The sequence below is a fragment of the Choloepus didactylus genome, chromosome 13 (genome assembly GCF_015220235.1).
Source record: "Choloepus didactylus isolate mChoDid1 chromosome 13, mChoDid1.pri, whole genome shotgun sequence".
Taxonomy (NCBI): domain Eukaryota; kingdom Metazoa; phylum Chordata; class Mammalia; order Pilosa; family Megalonychidae; genus Choloepus; species Choloepus didactylus.
The window spans coordinates 79,563,596-79,581,382 of record NC_051319.1 but is presented as its reverse complement, the minus strand read 5'-3'; the positions used below and the strand labels follow the sequence as shown (position 1 = coordinate 79,581,382).

Below are 17,787 nucleotides of genomic sequence, written 5' to 3'. Positions count from 1 at the left end.
GCTTCCGCAGCTACCGGTGGGGGGCACGAGTTTGTGCCACCGCAGACTCTCACCATTCGCCTCAGCTTTTCCCTCCTTCGGGTATCTTCGATCTTCCTGAGAGCTGGAGCCCGACTGTGGGGGGAAGAAAGACTCAAGAGCAGATGCTTGAACTGAAATAACTTTATTTTGGGGGGTTTACTTCGCTGACAGACCCTTTAGCGCAGGGCTCCCCTTCCCCTCTTCCCCCTCTGCCGCCAGTACCAATCCTCTCCCCGACTCCCTCTTTCTCCTTCTTTTTCCGCCTTTTTTTCTCTCTTTTCCGCGGTTGCCGTTTTCTCCGCATCCTTCCCCTCCGCCGCCCCCTGGGGCGCCGAGCCAGACTATGGGTACCAGGTGGGGGCTGAGTGGCGGCAGCAGCGCGGGCGGCCTGGTCACAATGCACACTGCAGCGGGGATGGAGGGGCTCAGTTGGCTGGTGGTTTTCTCTTGACATGGCTCCTGCCCGCGCTGCTAGCAGCGCCGCCTCTTCCGCCGCCACCGCCGCCACCGCTCCGCCCGCAGGCTGTGGCTAGAGGGCCCGTACCCCACCCGAGAGTCGGTCAGTGAGTCCCGGTCTCCACGGGGACAGGGAGGGGATTTCCCTGTCACCCACCCTGCCTCAGCTGCCTCAATTCCATTCCCTGCCTCCTCGGGAAACTAATGACCCCGCCCTAAACAATCCAATCTCGGGAAACATGGTCTGTTCAATGTGAGAGATAGCTAATCCAGAATCCGCGAGTTAAAAAAAAATTTTTTTTGGTTGATGGGCTTACTTTAAAAAGTAATATTAACACAATTATTTTCTTTTTTTCCCATTGATCCTTCCCATTTACCCTCACCCGCCTACTCTACCCGGGCGGAAATTGTTTCCATGATGAAATGAGTGAAAACCTGAGCGATCCTGTGTCTCCCGTGGTGCGAGTGAGTCGCTGCCGCTGAAGGCAAGGGGTGGGGGTGGGACCTGGGGGGTGGAAGGCAGGTGGTCCCCGGGCATTGCCTGGGATTTGGGAGAAGAACCCGCCGCCTTTGCCTCAACAATGCTCACAAGAAGATAAATCGCACTCCCCACCATCTTGAACGGGGGCAGATTTGTAGAGAAGGCTCCCTTGGGGAATGTAGGACTCATTGCAGGACTGGGGGGTGTTGGGACCGCGGGCATTAATCAGGTCTAACCACAGAGCCGGAATAATTACTATATCGTATTATATACCCACTTTTCTCTCCACCATCATGATTCTCCTTGGCAGCAGCATTAGCAGCCGCCTGAGGGTGAAAATTTGGGTGATGGGGAAGTTGGTAATGACTCCGCTGTTTTTTCTCATGGCTCCTTTGGGCAACAGCTGCCCACCCCCGGTATACACTGTAGCTGATTGCAGGGAAACCCTGTACCTTTTCCCTTTCTTCTCTACCGATTTTGCACTTTTCTCTTTGCTCACCACCAAGTGTAATCAGTAACAAGCACTGACAATAGCAATAGTGAAATTTGAAATAACTAACAGTTAATTAGGTACTACAGCCATGGATCTGGCTGGGTAAAAGCCAATTGGATATTTCAGTTTCATTCAGCTACCCCGTTTCGGTGTTTTGTTTTTGTTTTGTTTTTTCGTATTTTGGAAAGCAAGGATCACACTTCCCCTCTCCATTCCTTTTCATAATCCCTTTAAAAAGGGGAAAAAATCTGAATGGATTTTAAGGATTGGACTGGTATCAGCTGTGTTTTATTGCACACCTAAATCCTGATAATAGGCTTTCATTCCCCCTTAAAGCCTGTATTTTGGCAGTTACATCAAATGTGTTTTCCAAAAAGTTAGTTCCAATATTTTCTCCTCTTTCTTTCCTTCCTTCCCTTCCTTCTTCCCGTGCGACCCCAAACGTTATTGTCCAAACATGAATGGACAGCAGCTTTTGTTTCTTGACCCTGTAATATGAGTCTGCTAATATTGCCAGAAGGTGCAGCTTTTGGGTTACAGTCGTGATTTTAGCTATTCAATCATATTAGCAGGAAAAAAATGACTTGTTTCTGTTGTACTTGAGTCTTGAGAAAAAGTGCCCATAGTTTAGTGACAATTTCCAAAGGCTTTAGTACCACCTGTATTTCAAAATGGGGGACCCAAACTCCCAGAAGAAACAAGTTCTGAACAGACTACATGCTCAGCTTAGAAAGAAAAAAGAATCTCTAGCTGACCAGTTTGACTTCAAGATGTATATTGCCTTTGTATTCAAGGAGAAGAAGCAAAAAGCGGCACTTTTTGAAGTGTCTGAGGTTATACCAGTCATGACAAATAATTATGAAGAAAATATCCTGAAAGGTATGCGAGATTCCAGCTATTCCCTGGAAAGTTCCATAGAGCTTCTACAGAAGGATGTGGTACAGCTTCATGCTCCTCGATACCAGTCTATGAGAAGGGACGTAATTGGCTGTACTCAGGAGATGGATTTCATTCTTTGGCCTCGGAATGATATTGAAAAAACTGTCTGTCTCCTGTCTTCTAGGTGGAAGGAAACTGATGAGCCTTTTCGGCCTGTTCAGGCCAAATTTGAGTTTCATCACGGTGCTATGAAAAACAGTTTCTGCATGTACTGAGCCGCAAGGACAAGACTGGAATTGTTGTCAACAATCCTAACCAGTCAGTGTTTCTCTTCATTGACAGACAGCACTTGCAGACTCCCAAAAACAAAGCTACAATCTTCAAGTTACAGGAACAGCTCACCCACTGGGCAGTTGGCACCATAGAGGATCACATCCATCCTTATATGCCAGAATAGAGCACTCAACTGACCAGCAAAATGGAGAAGATCAGAGAATGAAGCAGCAGTTTTTTTTTTCTTGTTTTCTTACCACTTTATTCTTTCAGAGTTTAAAGAAAATGGACTCATGCACAGAACACTATGCATTTTGAAACTTGTTCATCCTGGATTTTTTTAAAATCATTTGTATTTCAGAACTTAAATTAGATGTCTTCTGCGCAGACTGTGTGAAAGAAGGTGCTTTGCATATTTGCTGCATTGCATCAGCATCTTACTAAAAATGTGAAATGAAAGGACTATTGTACACTGAAATGCTTAAATGTATCTGAAACCACAAGGTGATACTCATTTTTGATGGCCTTCCCATTTGGGCTGGTTTTTGCCTCTTTGACATCTGTCATCAGTATTTAGAGGGTGAGAAGTGAATGTAGCAGGTATAAATACATTTTTAAAAACTTAATAGCTTTGCTATAATCACCAAAGTTCCAGAGCACTGTCAGATTCATTCTAATGACCAGAAGTAGTTTAAAAAAAAAAAAAGACAACATGGGAAAGAAATCTTAAATGAAAAAAAGCATCTCATTGTAGGCATTCTTGCCTCATATTTTACTGGGCCATGTTTGTTTCCTGGTACTCATAAATACATGTATTTTTTTTTTCCAGATCTCTTTCCCCAAGTTACTATTTATAAGAGTATTCTGCTAAGTGTGGATACAGTTATACACATTTAAAGCAGACCTGGAGTCTGAAGTAGCTAAAGCAGCTGTAAAACTGAGAAATACATTCATAGCTGCAGAAACCATGATAGGTAGAGGATTTTCCTTTTTGGTGTTTTATTTTGTTTTTGATTTTAAAGAGAGGAGATTTTATTACAAAGAAAAATTTCCAGTGAATTGTGCAGAAATACTGGTTTCTACACCATCCTAAAGAAAAACTTGCAAGGGTTTTTTTGGAGTAGAAAGTTAATAAAAGCTGGGATCTTAAATTGTTTAAAAAAAAAAAAGTCAAAGTTCTAAAAGCAGAACTCATTTTGTGCAATAAACATAAGGAAAGACTACTGTATAGTTTTGGTTTTTTTTTTTTCCTTTTACATGAAGAAAAGCTTTGCTTAAGGGTTGCCAACTTTTATTGGAGTACATCTGAATGATCCTACTCCTTTGGAGTAAAACTAGTGTTTACCGGTTTCCAATTGTATTTAGCTTCTGGTTGGAATTTGAAAAAATGAAAACCTAAATAAAATAGGTGAATGTTCCCTGACTATTCAGGTGAACACACACACACACACACACACACACACACAAAGGATATAAAGACGACACCGGGTGATCATAAGGAAGAATTCGTAAGCTTGAGAAAACAAACGGCAGAATTTATTGGACTGAAAGGCACAATAGAAGAGATGAAAAATACAATGGTGACATACAACAGCAGACTTGGAGAGGCAGAAGAAAGGATCTGTGAGATGGAGGACAGGACATCTGAAATCCTGCACACAAAAGAACAGATAGGGAAAAGAATGGAAAAATATCAGCAGGGCCTCAGGGAACTGAATGACAACATGAAGCACATGAATGTATGTGTTATAGGTGTCCCAGAAGGAGAAAAGAAGGGAAAAGCAGCAGAAGGAATAAGAGAGGAAATAATCAATGAAAAATTTCCAACTCTTATGGAAGACATAAAATTACAGGTCCAAGAAGCACAGCTTACCCCAAACAGAACTGATATAAACAGACCCACTCCAAGACACTTACTAATCAGATTTTCAAATGTCAAAGACAAAGAGAGAATTCTGAAAGCAGAAAGAGAAAGTAATCCACCAAATACAAGGGAAGCTCGATAAGACAAAGTGCGGATCTCTCAGCAGAAACCATGGAGGCGAGAAGGCAGTGGTATGATATACTCAAGATACTGAAAGAGAATAACTGTCAATCAAGAATCCTATATGTGGCAAACTGTCCTTCAAAAATGAGGGAGAGCTTAAAATATTTATAGATAAACAGACACTGCGAGTTTGTGAACAGGAGACCTCCTTTACAGGAAATACTAAAGGGAGTGCTATAGACAGATAGGAAAAGACAGGAGAGAGAGGTTCAGAGAAGACTATAGAAATGAAGATATCAGGAGACAGAAAGAGGGCTGAGATTGGACATTTGATGTTGAAGGAGTACAGAATGTTCTAGAGGATTGATTGTGTAGCTCTAGAAATGGACAGCACAATACAGTGTAATGGTAGTACAATATTGTAAGTACACTGAAAAAAGATGACTGTGAATATTGTTGAAAGAGGAAGGTTAGGGGTCTGTATGACACCAGAAGGAAAGATAGAAGATAAAGACTAGGACTGTATAACTTAGTAAAACTTACAGAGGTCAAAGTCTGTGATTAAATGTACAAACATAAGAAAACAATGAAGTTATGAGGTGTACAACAAAGCAAATGGACCATGAGGACAGTAGGTTGAGTGAAATCAGAAATGAAAAGACAACATTATAATGCCTCACTAATATAGACTAACAACGTGTAAACTCAGAATTGAATCTGGGAGCATGGGCTATAAGGGGAAGGCTTATGTAAAGGTTTCTAGATTGTAGGCTGCTACAGCAGTCACATTTATTCATGAGTTTTAACAGTTATTTCTAAATTTTTGAGATGCTGAGCTGTTTGTTTGTGACGTGGTTGGTCCATAGAGCTTCAGGTGTCTGTGTGGCACCTAGGACTCGGAGCCAGAGTTCGGCAGCTCTGAGTGTTGGCAATGCCCCATGAATAATCTGCTAAAGCGGCTGAAAGGGAGATCAGACTTCGATTGGAGACATAAACGAAATGGACTTGGTTGAGAATGGGGCAGATCCAATTAAAGAGTACAGGATGATAGTAACCTTGGATACTTTATGTCTTTAAGACTGTAACTATGTAACCAAATAAATCCCCTTTATAAAAGCCAATCCATTTCTGGCATTCTGCATAATGGGAAGCATTAGCAAACCCAAACGGGGTTTATTTGGTTACAAATTTACAGTCCGAAGATCATAAAAGTGTCCGAACTAAGGCATCAACAACAGGGTACCTTCACTGAAAGATGGCCAATGGTGTCCAGAAAACCTCTGTCAGCTAAGAAGGCATGTGGTTGGCATCTGCTTGCTCCCAGGCTGCATTTCAAAACAGTATTCTTCAAAATGTCTCTAGGCCTTGCTTCTCATGGCAAACTCTGGGCACATATCTCCAAAGAGTCAGCAAAAGTCTTATTTCAACAGCTGTCTCCAAAATGTCTAAGCTGCAGCACAGAGCTCCTTCCGTCTGGGCTCTTTTAGGGCTCTAGTAAACTAATCAAGGCCCATGCTGAACGGGTGAGGTCATGCCTCTATGGACGTAATCTAATCAAAGGCATTACTCACAGTTGGGTGGATCACATCTCCATGGAAACAACATAATCCAAAGATTACAACCTAATCAACACAAATATATCTGCCCCCACAAGGCTGCATGTCATTTTGGGGGACATAATACATCAAAACCGGCACATCAAGTGAAGGAGATAATTCCCTAAAGGGCTTATCTTCCCTAAGAAAAGGGGGCCAGGGCCCAGCTCAAGTGGCTGCCGTCCCTCAGGGAATTCAGACCCCAGGGCCTGGGGAAAAAGAAAAAAAAATAGTAATAATAGAAACAGCTTAAGTTTGGTTTCTGAATCACCCTTGACTGCTGGCAGGGACAGGGTCTGCTGAGAATTAAAGGCACCACACCTCTTCACACAGTGGGGAGTTGTGGACTGAGAAGCACCACCTGCTGGGAAGGACAGGAAAAGTACAGAATCTAGAGGCCTCACAGGAAAGCCTGGCAATCTTCTGGGTCTCATCCTCAGGGAAACTTGATACTGATTACATCTTGTCCTGAGACCTGGGACAGTCTGGTCTGGGAAAATCTGACTGGGATAATCAAGGAAACCAGAAGCCTAGACAATAAAAAAATTACAAATCACACTAGAAAAAAATGAAGATATGGCCCAGGCAAAGGAAAAACTTACACTTCAAATGAGACACAGGAAATGAAACAACTAATTGAAGATCTTCAAACAAATACGCTAAATCAAATCAACAAGCTGAAGGAAAATGTGGCAAAAGAGATGAAGGATATAAAGAAGACACTGTATGACCATAAAGAAGAATTTGTAAAGCTTCAAAAAACAAATGGCAGAAATTATGGGAATGAAAGGCAAAATAGAAGGGATGAAAACAACAATGCAGACATACAATGCAGATTTGAAGAGGCAGAAGAAAGGATTCAGGAACTAGAGGACAGACCATCTGAAATCCCACACACAAAGGAACAGATAGGGAAAAGAATGGAAAAATATGAGCAGGGTCTCAGGGAACTGAATGACAACATGAAGCACATGAATATATGTGTCATGGGTGCCCCAGAAGAAGAGAAGGGAAAGGGGACAGAAAGAATGGAGGAAGTAATCAATGAAAATTTCCCATCTCTTATGAAAGACAAAATTACAGATACAAGAAGCACAGTGTACCTCAAACAGAATAGATCCAAATAGACCTACTCCAAAACACAATAAACAGATTGTCAAATGTCAAAGATAAAGACAAAATTCTGAAAGCAGCAAGAGAAAAGTGATCTATCACACACAAGGGAAGCTCGAAAGACTATGTGCAGAATTCTCAGTAGAAACCATGGAGGTGAGAAGGCAGTGGTATGATATATTTGAGATACTGAAAGAAAAAAACTGCCAACCAAGATTTCTATATCTGACAAAACTGTCCTTCAAAAATGAGGGAAGAGTTTAAAATATTTTCAGACAAACAATGAAAGAGTTTGTGAACAAGATACTTTCTCTACAATAAATACTAAAGAGAGAACTACAGGCAGATTGGAAAAGACAGGTGTGAGAGGTTTTGAGAAGAGTGTAGAAATGAAGACTATCGGTAAGGGTAAAAAGAGAGAGAAAATAAAAATAAAATAAGATGTGACATCTAAAATCCAAAAGACAAAATGGTAGACAGTAGACATTACATTGAGTGAAATTAGTCAAAAACAAAAGCACAAATACTGTCTGGTCTCACTAATATGAACTAACATTGATGAGCAAACTTTTGGAGTGAAGTTGAGAACACAGGTTATCAGGAGATGGAAAGAGGTTAGAGATTGGTCACATGATACTGAAGAAGTATATAAGGTTCAACAGGATTGATTGTATAGATCCAGAGATGGATAGGACAATATTGTAAGTACTCTAAACAAAGATGAGTGTGAGTACGGTTGAAAGAGGAAGGCTAGGAGCAGGTATGACACCAGAAGAAAAGACAGAAGATAATGACTGGGATTGTATAACTTAGTGAAACCTAGAGTGTCAATCATAGTGATTAAATGTACAAAAATAAGAAATTTACATGAGGGACAACTAATGAATGTCAACATTGCAAGGTGTTGAAAACTGGATGGTATGGGGGAAAATGCAATCAACTCAAAACTAGAGTCTATAGTTAACAGTAACATTGCAAGATGTTTCCATTAACTGTAACAATGGGAATATACCCAAGCTAAATGTCTATAAGAGGGGGATATAAAGGAGTGGTATGGAATTCTTGGTGGTGGTGGTGTTCTCTGACCTTTTCATTTCACTTTATTTTCATTTTCCTTCTATCTTTTATATTTTTATTATTCATTTATTTTTTTCCTCCACTTCCTCTTTCTTCATGGAAGTAATGGAAATATCCTCATATACACTGCAGTGGTGAATGCATAGCTATGAGATTATACAGGGAATCACTGACTGTTTACTTAGAGTGGATTGTATGGGGTGTGAATGAAACTATTTTAAAAATAAACAGAGGGATACAAGTCCTGGAGAAAATGTGGAGAGCTACATACCTATTCTCTGTTGGTGAGGAAGGAGAATGGTGCAGCCCATCTGGAAGGCAGTGTGGTTTCCACAGGAAACTAAAAACGGGGTTGCCATATGGTCCTACAACCCTGTTATTTGGTAGATACTTAAAAGAACTGAGAGCAGGGACATGAATGGACATTTGCACATTGGTGTTTATGGCGGCACTATTCATGATTTTCAATGGATAGAGATGACCTAAAGGTATGTCGACCAATAAATGGAATAGTGAACTGTGGTGTATACATACAATGGAATACTGAGCAGTGTCAAGAAGAAATGAAGTTGTGAGGTATGCAACTAGGTGAACGGACCTTGAGGACAGTATGTTGAGTGAAATAAGCCAGAATCAAAAAGACAAACATTATAAACGCCTCACTAATATGGACTACCTACAGTGTGTAAACTCTGAGAACTGAATCTGAAAGCACAGGTTATCAGGGGAAGGCTTATGATAAAGGTTCCTAGATTGTAAGCTCTTACAGCAATCACATCCATTCATGAGTTGTAGCAGTTATTTCTAAATTCTGAGATGCTAAGCTGTTTGTGTATATATAACCTAGTGGGTCCCTGGAAATTCAGCTATCTTTGTGACACCTGAGACTCAGAGCCAGAGTTCAGCAGCTATGACTGTCAGCATTACCTCATACAGCAACAGCTAAAAAAGCTGAAAAAGAGATCAGACTTCAATTAGAGAGATGAACAAAATGGACTTGGTTGGGACTAAGGTAAATCAGACTAAAGGATAAAGGATGATCTGTGACTGTGTTTTAAAACTTCAATTTCCATGTGAGACCAAAGGAACAGACATTTCTTTGATGCAAATCTGTATTTCCTGTAGCACACTATGTAATTTAACTTGTATGGTCAGTGTGCTGGTTTGAATGTATTGTGTCCCCCAAAAGCCATTATCTTTGATGTAATCTTGTGTGGGCAGATCTATCAGTGTTAATTAGATTCTAATTCTTTGAGTATTTCCATGGAATGTGCCCCACCCAACTGAAGGTGATAACTCATTGATGAGATATTTCCATGGAGGCATGGTCCCACCCATTCAGGGTGGGCCGTGATCAGTGGAGCCATATAAATGAACTGACAGGCAGAGGGAACTGAGTGCAGCTGAGAGTAACATTTTGAAAAGGAGCTACAGCCAAGAGCAACACTTTGAGGAAAGCACAGGAGCTACAGATGAAAGACATTTTGAAGATGGCCACTGAAAGCAGACTCTTGCTCCAGAGAAGCTAAGAGAGGAAGAGTGACGTTTTTGAGGAACTGCAGCCTAGAGAGGAACGTCCTGGGAGAATGCCATTTTGAAACCAGAGCTTTGGAGCAGATGCCAGCCACGTGTCTTCCCAGCTAACAGAGGTTTTCTGGACACCATTGGCCATCCTCCAGTGAAGGTACCCAATTGCTGATGTGTTACCTTGGACACTTTATGGCCTTAAGACTGTAACTGTGTAACCAAATAAACCCCCTTTTATAAAAGCCAATCTGTCTCTGGTGTTTTGCATTCTGGCAGTATTAGCAAACTAGAACAGTCAGTTTATTCGAACACCGTAATTACATGGAACCGTGAATAGGGGGTGAGATCTGGTTGGCTTGTATAGATTAACGTGAAGCCCCAATACATCCCAGAGTAATCTGGGTAGAGAATAAAATGTACTTCCAAAGCCCCTTTGAGGGGCTCGGGAAAAATGTGATAATATTAAACTTCCCGACCTGGGGAATTCCTGATATTCTTGAAAGCATTGGGGACTACCAATTTAGTAGGCTGAGCCCTTGATCCTGGGCTTACCCTTATGAAGCTTGTTACTGCAAAGGAGAGGCTAAGCTTATTTATAATTGTGCCTAAGAGTCACCCCCAGAGAAACTCTTACGTTGCTAAGATGTGGCCTCTCTCTCTGAGCCAACTCTGCAGGTAAACTCACTGCCCCCCCCTACGTGGGACATGACTCCCAGGGGTGTAAATCTCCCTGGCAACATGGGATATGACTCCCAGGGATGAACTAGACCTGGCATCATAGGATTGAGAAAGCCCTCTGGACCAAAAGGGTGAAGAGAAATGAAACAAAGTTTCAGTGGCTGAGAGATTTCAAATGGAATGGAGAGGTCATTCTGAAGGTTATTCTTATGCATTATATAGATACCCCTTTTTAGTTTTTAGTGTACTAGAATAGCTAGAAGGTAATACCTGAAACTTCTGAAATGCAATCCAGTATCCTTGATTCTTGAAGACAATCATAAATAGCTTACATGGTGTGACCACATGATTGTGAAAACCTTGTGGCTCCCACTCCCTTTATCCAGTATGGGCAGATGAATAGAAAAATGGGGATAAAAAGTAAAAGAATAATGGGGGGAAGAAGGGTATGAGGTGTTTTGGGTTTTGTTTTTTACTTTTATTTTCGTATTTTTATTTTTTGGAGTAATGAAAATGTTCAAAAATTGATTGTAGTGATGAATGCACAACTATACGATGATACTTTGAACAAATGATTGTAGACTTTGGATGATTTTATGTGAATATGTCTCAATAAAATTCCATTAAAAAAAAATTTACTGAGTGCCTACTATATGCCTGGAATGCTCCTTGCTAGGAATTCAGCCTTGGAAGACACTATCCATAATCTCAAAGATCTTAAAGAGTAATGGAAAAGAAGAGAAGGTGCTCTGAAGTGCTTCATATGTCTTTTAACACATCACTTAGTTTTACCCTAGATTTATTTTCATGTGACAGCTGACAAAACTAGAGCATTAAAATAGAGTTAAAAAATGTACAGCAAACAGAGGGTCAGTAATTGAACAGTCAGGAATGTGTGTTACTTTTTATATCAGAACTTGGAGGCACTAAAGAAAACAACTGTGAACTTATTACCTGCTATTATCCTGATCTTTCATACTTTTCCTCTGACTTGACAGTATCCTTTTATTGATGTATTTTGCCATTTCTTAGAGAAATTATCTCAGATTTAGAAAGAAAACCAAGTAATAGTAAGATTTAGAAATCCCTGTGTTAAGTTCTCTGAAATTCTTCTGGAAAACTTCAACTATTGATTGAACAATAACGAACAGTAACTCAGAAATTCAAAGAAATACAATGGTACCTTAGTCATAAATGAAAACATAAAACTAAGAGACATTATGCATTATAAAGGATCCTGTCACATTACAAAACACACACACATACACACACATACATCTCACTTCTATTTCAGCTCAAGCATCACTTCTTTAGGGAAACCTTCCCAGATCTGTCAAAGTAAAATTCCCCTATTACACACTTTTACAGCATTACATGCCTCTACTCTAGAGCACTTACCATACCTTATTTTTAAATTTATCTGTCCGATCTGCCCCCACAAGAATGTAAATATCATGAGGAGAGCCATATCTGTTTTTACTCATCACTGTAAGCTTAGTGATACATATTTTCATTCAATAATCATTCATGTTTCAAAAGAATTCCCTCTAATATATTTGGGGCTATATAAATTTAGAGGCTGAAATTAATTTAAGAAAAATCAATCAGAAACTAGGAACAAATACTTGATAACTACAGTACTCAAAGGTAAGTCAAAAAGAAAACAGAAATTACTATCACACAATGTACATACTTCTCAAAGTTCATGTACATTAACTGGATCATTAAACATTTATTGAGCACCTACCATACCAGACATTATGGTACGTTAAGGGATCAATCAGCATGATGCTGGCAAGCTATCCAGATTGTTAACTGCACAAGGGTAGTTGGCTGTAGGACTAAGTGAGGGTGCCTTTCTCTAAAATCCCATACAAAGGCACTATAGGATGAGGGGATCACAAAAATGCAAAAGATATAGTATCTCCCTTCATAGAGTAATCTAGACAATTATGACCCTATATACTAAGCACAATGAAATATGCACAAGGCATTAAGGAAACACAGAAGAGGGACAGAGGAAGGGCACCTAACACAGCAAGTTATCCAGCCATTTGGCAATTTTCACAGGGTGTCCTCTTACTACAAATTAGACATTGCTCCTTAAAACAATGGTATAAAACTCTGGAAATGTTATTCCTGCTTCCAACAAACATTAATAAGCATTCTTCAAAAGCATTTTCCTGTACTGGAATGTCGTTTGCATCTCAGAGATTTTTTCAAATGCCATTCTCTGCCAAGACCACTTACCCTAAGCCCCAGTTTCTAATTTCTAGCTCTTTCATCAGTCAGGTCTCAGCTTTAGCTGTCATCTCTGAGACCTTCCTGATCACCCCCTAATGGTACACATAGGTTTCCCTAATTCTCCAATCCAATACTATGTTTAGTTTCTTCAGAGTATTAACCACTTTGTAACTACGTGTTCCTTCATCTGTTTTTGTATTTTTCTACTACAATGTAAGCTTTAAGAAATAATACTGAGCACATTGAGAGAACCTGTTAAATTCTTTCAAGTCGTTTATTCATTCAAAAGTATATTCATTGTGTGTTCTGGAAGCTGGTAGTGTTCTAGAAGCTGGGAATGCAGAAGTGAATAAAGGAGGCCAAAACCTTTGTCTTCATGCTTATATTCCAGTGAAGGGAGACAGATAAAAATACAAATACCTAATTGATGTAATATAGTTGGTTGGATAAAATGTACTATGGAGAAAAAGCAGAAAAGGAATATGGGGAGTGTTGGGAGAGAGGCATAATTTTAAATAGGGTGGTTGGATTAGGCCTTATTGAGAAGTGCTAAATGAGTCAAGACTTAAAAATAAGACAGCGAGCCATATAGACCCCTGGAGGATACCCACTATAAGCAAAGGCAACAGGCAATGCAACAGGCAGGAGCATGCTGGGAACAACCCTGGCACATTCAAGGAACTACAGGGAACTAATGTAGCCTGAAAATAAAGTGAACGAGAGAAGATAAGGATTGGGGTCAAAAAGGTAAGAGAAACAACGGAATATAAGGCTTTAGGTGTTACTACAAGAAAAATGGAGATCTATTGGGAGTTCTAAGTGGAAACATGACATTTTCTGACTTATATCATTGAAGAATTACTCTGGCTGGTGTGTTGAGAATTAAAGGGGGTGGTGTGCGGGGTAGGCAGTGGCATGGATAAAAGAAGGAGCCCAGTTCAGAGCTGTAATAATACAAATAAGAAATGATGATGGATTAGACCAGGGTGTTAGCAGTGGGGAGGCAAGAAGTAGACAATTCTAGATGTAATATACTCCCTGATGGAAGAGATACAGGGTGTGTGAGAAAAGAGAAGTCAACAAACACCTCCAATGTAGGGTGTTAAAGAAACAAATTCATCAAAACCATACCCCAAAATTCAGATTCATTAGGTTTGGAAGTAAGACTATCTCCCACATTTTTATGCAGCAGATTTGGGAACAAAGACCGTTAGGATCAACTGCAAAGGAAGAAAGCTGGTTGTCTAATTTATCCAAGGATAACTTTCTGGGGGTTGCTGGGGTAAAGCTTTAAAATTCTCTTACTCTTGTGGTTCTAAAACCAACAGTAGCCACCAAGTTTCAGCAGGAGTAGACTACCCACCACCACTGTCAAAGCAACTCTAGATCTGGGTATACAATTACTACAAAACATATAAGCCACTTCTATGATTGCAGGCAGAGAATAAGAGAAACCAGAAACAAGTTTGCCCACAAGCTCTTCTAGATTCAGAAATCCTATTCTTTCTGGGAACATCTACAGGGAAGAGGGGATACAAACACATGGACATCAAAATGATTTTCCCAGAGAAACACTGAAACCACCACTTTTCCCAATTGTGGCTCCTGATTTCAAAAGACATCAAAAGTTCTCAGAGTGGATTTCAAAGCCCTTCAGTGGCTAAACTCATGATCCCTGACACTTCTCACAGTATAATCTTCTTCTTGTCTATTCCCTCTTTATGCCCACACAACTCTTACATTTTTATCTTCCACATCCAGACTTTCGTTTCCCAGATTTTAATCGCTTTTTAAACTTCACCTACTCCTCTAAGTCTTCTAATTATACAGTACCTGATCTAGATGTATCACTCACCCCCATAGAGCCTACAAGATTCCCCACATTGTGTTTGTGTATGCTTGTATAGGCTTGCAGGCAAGCATATACTGGTCAATCTTATATTGCTTTCATTTAAACTATAAAATCAAGTGCAGATAACAAATCACTACTGTATAATGTATCTCTGGAACACAAAGAGCTAACCTGTGCACACAACATATATTCCAATGCTCTATGAAGATGCACTCCTGATATTTCATGGGTACCCCAAAGTTCAAGTCCCCTACTTACGAGAAAATGAAGCAAACATGGCTCTGTGTACCTTTTCAGCTCTAGTCATCATTCATTTAATATACATATTCAACGCCAAAGAGCGAGAAATGGTCAGTGAGTTTTAAACAGACACTCGCTTAGTGAGCACAAAGATGTAAAATAAGGGGGAAGACAACAAAAGACTGCTTTTGGAATATGTCTGCAGTATCTCCTCTTCCTGGGAACACATAAACCAGAATAACTAGATCTCAAGTTATAGAGCCTACCAAATAGGATGCTAGACAAACCCTAACACATCATGAAACAAAACTGAACAAAACAAAACTTGCCTTGAAAGCACCAACCATGTTCTGAGATCATAAGCTAAATTTCAAAAGTGTAAGCCTCCTCCAAAGATTCCAGTTGCTGTGCTCAGTAAAAGGTGAGAAGGAACATTAGTTTTTTCTTACTATTATTTTCAGTAATAACAACGCAACATACACACACACACACACACACAAATCAAAAGGAAAAGACTAATTAAAATCTCACCACAACCTATCAAACCGTTTTCAAATTTGCAAAGAATATTAGTTTGTAAATTAAATATATATATATGATAGGTAGAGACCGGTGTACAAAAGGATTCAAGAGTAAAACCTGTTTATAAAACACATTTTAAGAAAGAGCTTCTAAAAATGAATTACAATTATAGTATTGCACACTCCTGTCTAATAATGAACTAATTCTTCTAAAATATTAACCAAGGTAAGCTACAGTAAAAGCAGGAAAAAAAGTCAACAAAATCACCTCTCTCCTAGGATAGGGCCAAAAAACCTCCCCACTAGCTGTTCAAGGCAAAAAATATCAAAAATGAAATAAAGAGCCCAGAGCTGGCTGATTACGAAAAATCTAGTAACACTGTAATTACCCGATCATTTCAAAGTTGTGAAACATTAAAAGCTGTTAGAATAAGAAAGTGACCTGTAAGATCAGGAAATTAGCAGGTCCTAAAAACAACATTTAGTTTTTAACAATTCTTCCAAGAGTTGTGAATCTTGACCTTCCATTTTGGTAAACACACCACCTCTCAGATTGAGAGTTCTAATTAGAGATAAAGGGTATTCGAGAGCAGCAACGAACTGAATAATCTAACACTGAAAATTCCAATTACTATTATTGTATTAATTTTGCAAGAGGAAAAACAAGATGCAAGAAGAAATGGACTGGATTCCTGGGATCAGTCATCACCATCTTTGGTGAAGAAGCACCCTGTCTTTTTCTGTGGATCTCAGCCTTTTTGGGTCTTACCCTCCCAGTACTGTTTTCTCCAGAAAATCCAGAGTGGTGGAGATACGGAATCATTCCTCAGGCTGCTACTGTCCCTTATAAAACGGAATCTCCAATGTCTTTAACTTTATGGGTAGACTGGCAAACCCATAAGATATAAGGTGCCTGTAACATATAAAGAAATAAACCCTTTGGCCTTCTTCTTTGTGCTTAGTAGGAAGCACAAAAGAGAGACAAGGAACCTAGACCCTACAGGAATAAAGGCTGATAAACCAGGAGAATAAAGGCAGTTACATTCTGAAGTGTACTCAAGTTAGTTCTGAAATTCACCCAAATGTGTGGCTCATTGCCTAAACTAACATATACATCTGGGAATAATAAATACCAAAAAGTCATAAACAAAAAGGGCTTTCTTAATTCAAAACCTCTACAAACTACTAGTTAACATTAAAATTTAAATAAAACATAATAAAATATGTGTGAAATAGGTTTCCAAATGGTATTTCAATTTAAGTTACTAAGAAATGAAAAACTGATATCATACTGCTCAGCATCCAAAACACTAAGAAGCCATTATCTTTGATTTGGCCAAGTTACAACTCTGTTTTCAGTGGAGAGAGAAAACACATTGCCTCTGTTTAATGCAAAGGACAAAAAAGTTCACCACAGCAAATCATACTGTTTGGGTTCATGATGAAAACAGGAAACAGACAGGCTGCCCAGGTATAATTATGGTTGTAGTCTAATGTGCCTTCAGGTTCAGCCAAGAATTAAAACCCAGTGAAGAGGGTAAGCAAAACTCACTTGCCTCAACCTTGCTACAGAAGGCAACTTTTAATAATACTCTCAGCAACATGTTACATAACCAACAGTAAACAACAATCTGATTCAAACCTCATTAGTAACAACATTCTGCCACCGTCTCCTACTGAAATTAATAGCTGACTTTGCCGGAGGGGAAAGAAATGCAACCAATCTACCCATTTCTATGGCGCCTAACACAGTGAACCAGACAAGCAGATAATACCACCACATCTACACAGAACCTACAAAAAAAATTTTTCCCAATTCATTGCTCTCTTCCTCCTTTTAATTAGACCATATCATATGGATGCATTTAAAACCTGAAAGAAAAGTAAATTGAGAAAGTTCACCTAACTTTTACTGCGAATTTTAACTATAATCTGAAAGGAACAGAGCATAAAATGATGATGAATGGATACTTGTAACAAAGATACAGGTGTAAAGTTTATGAGAGAAGGACAGTTGTGTGAAAAGGAAAGGCACACTGAGGGAGTGACAGTGAAGAAAAGGATGGAAGGGAGAATGCTACAGGAAATGATCGTACAAGCAATCATAAAAATTAATTTTTATTTAATCTAAACAATACGCACAAACTTTATGAAGGTTAAATTTTGTTCTGAGTTGTTCTGAATTTTACAACATTTGCCCACTTCCTAACACAACTAGATATTGTTGTCTCCACAACAGACACTACTGCAGTGGCATCTAGCAGAAATTTAAAACTATTTGGAATGTTACTAAATCTATTTGGACTAAGGTTTTCAACTTTTCAGGTTTCAAATTAAAATTAAAAACTAA

The 17,787-nt window shown here is 39.4% G+C and overlaps 1 protein-coding gene and 1 pseudogene across 4 annotated transcripts in view; one reads left to right on the top strand and one right to left on the bottom strand.

Moving 5' to 3' along the window:
• The window catches only part of SMAD5 (SMAD family member 5), a 170,024-nt gene that overhangs the window by 90,454 nt on the left and 61,783 nt on the right, over positions 1 to 17,787 (bottom strand). The window lies entirely within an intron of this gene.
• On the top strand, positions 1,686 to 2,787 carry LOC119507867 (annotated as a pseudogene).